Source organism: Arachis ipaensis, chromosome B5, assembly GCF_059453495.1.
Source record: "Arachis ipaensis isolate K30076 ecotype BB chromosome B5, ASM5945349v1, whole genome shotgun sequence".
In the NCBI taxonomy this organism is placed as follows: Eukaryota; Viridiplantae; Streptophyta; class Magnoliopsida; order Fabales; family Fabaceae; genus Arachis; species Arachis ipaensis.
Window position 1 is genome coordinate 124,397,138 of NC_142440.1, and position 3,032 is coordinate 124,400,169.

The 3,032-nt window shown below is 42.5% G+C and overlaps 1 non-coding gene across 1 annotated transcript; it reads right to left on the reverse strand.

Moving 5' to 3' along the window:
• Nucleotides 1-566: 566 nt before the first annotated feature.
• On the reverse strand, nt 567-674 carry LOC148565665 (small nucleolar RNA R71). Its single transcript, XR_015885431.1, has one exon. It is a non-coding gene; the product is annotated as a small nucleolar RNA R71 (small nucleolar RNA).
• Nucleotides 675-3,032: the final 2,358 nt, after the last annotated feature.

A 3,032-nucleotide genomic window follows, 5' to 3' on the forward strand; every position in this document is an offset into this window, starting at 1 on the left:
ATTATTATTATTTTTCTGTCCCCTCTTTTCATATGAGCAGGAGCAAGGACAAGAATATTCTTGTTGAAGCAGATCCAGAACCTAAAAGGACTCTGAAGAGGAAACTAAGAGAAGCTAAATTACAACAATCCAGCAAGCACCTTTCAGAAATTTTCGAACAGGAAGAGGAGATGGCAGCCGAAAATAATAATAATGCAAGGAGGATGCTTGGTGACTTTACTGCACCTAATTCCAATTTACATGGAAGAAGCATTTCCATCCCTACCATTGGAGCAAACAATTTTGAGCTGAAACCTCAATTAGTTTCTCTGATGCAGCAGAACTGCAAGTTTCATGGACTTCCATCTGAAGATCCTTTTCAGCTCTTAACTAAATTCTTGCAGATATGTGATACTGTTAAGACTAATGGAGTAGATCCTGAAGTCTACAGGCTCATGCTTTTCCCTTTTGCTGTAAGAGACAGAGCTAGAGTATGGTTGGACTCTCAACCCAAAGATAGCCTGAACTCATGGGATAAGCTGGTCAAGGCTTTCTTAGCCAAGTTCTTTCCTCCTCAAAAGCTGAGTAAGCTTAGAGTAGATGTTCAGACCTTCAGACAGAAAGAAGATGAATCCCTCTATGAAGCTTGGGAGAGATACAAAGGACTGACCAAAAAGTGTCCTTCTGACATGCTTTCAGAATGGACCATCCTGGATATATTCTATGATGGTCTGTCTGAATTAGCTAAGATGTCATTGGATACTTCTGCAGGTGGATCCATTCACCTAAAGAAAACACCTGCAGAAGCTCAAGAACTCATTGACATGGTTGCTAACAACCAGTTTATGTACACTTCTGAGAGGAATCCTGTGAGTAATGGGACGCCTATGAAGATGGGAGTTCTTGAAATTGATACTCTGAATGCCATATTGGCTCAGAATAAAATATTGACTCAGCAAGTCAATATGATTTCTCAGAGTCTGAATGGAATGCAAGCTGCATCTAACAGTACTCAAGAGGCGCCTTCTGAAGAAGAAGCCTATGATCCTGAGAACCCTGCAATAGCAGAGGTAAATTACTTAGGTGAACCTTATGGAAACACCTATAACTCCATGAAGAAATCATCCAAATTTCTCATGGAATGATCAACAAAAGCCTCAACAAGGCTTTAATAATGGTGGAAGAAACAGGTTTAACAATAATAAACCTTTTCCATCATCCACTCAGCAACAGACAGAGAACTTTGAACAAAATACCTCTAATTTAGCAAATTTAACCTCTGATCTGTCCAACGCCACTGTGAGTTTCATGAATGAAACAAGGTCCTCCATTAGAAATTTGGAAGCACAAGTGGACCAGCTGAATAAAAGAATCACTGAAATTCCTACTAGTACTCTCCCAAGCAATACAGAAGAAAATCCAAAAGGAGAGTGCAAGGCCATTGAAATGACCATCATGGCCGAAACCACAAAAGAGGAGGAGGACGTGAATTCCAAGGAGGAAGACCTCCTGGGATGTCCAGTGATCAATAAGGAGTTTCCCTCTGAGGAACCAAAGGAATCTGAGGCTCATCTAAAAACCATAGAGATTCCAGTGAACCTCCTTATGCCATTCATGAGCTCTGATGAGTATTCCTCTTCTGAAGAGAATGAGGATGTTACTGAAGAGCAAGTTGCCAAGTACCTTGGTGCAATCATGAAGCTGAATGCCAATTTATTTGGTAATGAGACTTGGGGAGATGAAACTCCCCTGTTCACCAATGAACTAAATGCATTGGATCAACTGAGATTGCCTCAGAAGAAACAGGATCCTGAAAAGTTCCTAATACCTTGTACCATAGGCACCATGATCTTTGAAAAGGCTCTATGTGACCTTGGTTCAGGGATAAACCTCATGCCCCTCTCTGTAATAGAGAAACTGGGAATCTTTGGGGTGCAAGCTGCTAAAATCTCATTAGAGATGGTAGACAATTCAAGAAAACAGGCTTATGGACAAGTAGAGGACGTGTTAGTAAAGGTTGAAGGCCTTTACATCCCTGCTGATTTCATAATCCTAGACATTGGGAAGGATGAGGATGAATCCATCATCCTTGGAAGACCCTTCCTAGCCACAGCAAGAGCTGTGATTGATGTTGACAGAGGTGAACTAGTCCTTCAATTGAATGAGGACTCTCTTGTGTTTCAAACTCAAGGTTATCTCTCTGCAACCATGGAGAGGAAGCACAAAAAGCTTCTCTCACTGCAGAGTCAACCAGAGCCCCCACAGTCAAACTCTAAGTTTGGTGTTGGGAGGCCACAACCAAACTCTAAGTTTGGTGTTGAACTCCCATATCCAAACTCTAAGTTTGGTGTTGAGGAGTCTCAACAATGCTCTGAACATCTGTGAGGCTCCATGAGAGCCCACTGTCAAGCTATTGACATTAAAAAAGCGCTTGTTGGGAGGCAACCCAATTTTTATTTAATTATATTTTTATTAGTTATATGTCTTTATAGGTTCATGATCATGTGGAGTCACAAAATAAATCAAAAAAATTGAAAACGGAATAAAAAATAGCAAAAAAAAAAAAATCACACCCTGGAGGAAGACCTTACTAGCGTTTAAACGCCAGTAAGAAGCATCTGGCTGGCGTTCAATGCCAGAACAGAGCATGGTTCTGGCACTGAACGGCCAAAATGGGCAGCATCTGGGCGTTTGAACGCCAGAATTGCACCCTGGAGAAGAGCTGGCGCTGAACGCCCAGAACAAGCATGGTTCTGGCGTTCAACGCCAGAAATGGGCAACAAATGGGCATTCAACGCCCAGAACAAGCACCAATCTGGCGCTGAACGCCCAGAGTTGTGTGCAAGGGCATTTTGCATGCCTAATTTGGTGCAAGGTTGTAAATCCTTGAACACCTCAGGATCAGTGGACCCCACAGGATCACCTCAGGATCAGTGGACCCCACAAGATCACCTCAGGATCTGTGGACCCCACAGGATCCCCACCTACCTCCACTCACTTCTTCTCACCCCTCTTTCACACAATCCCATAAACACTCTTCCCCAAAACTCTTC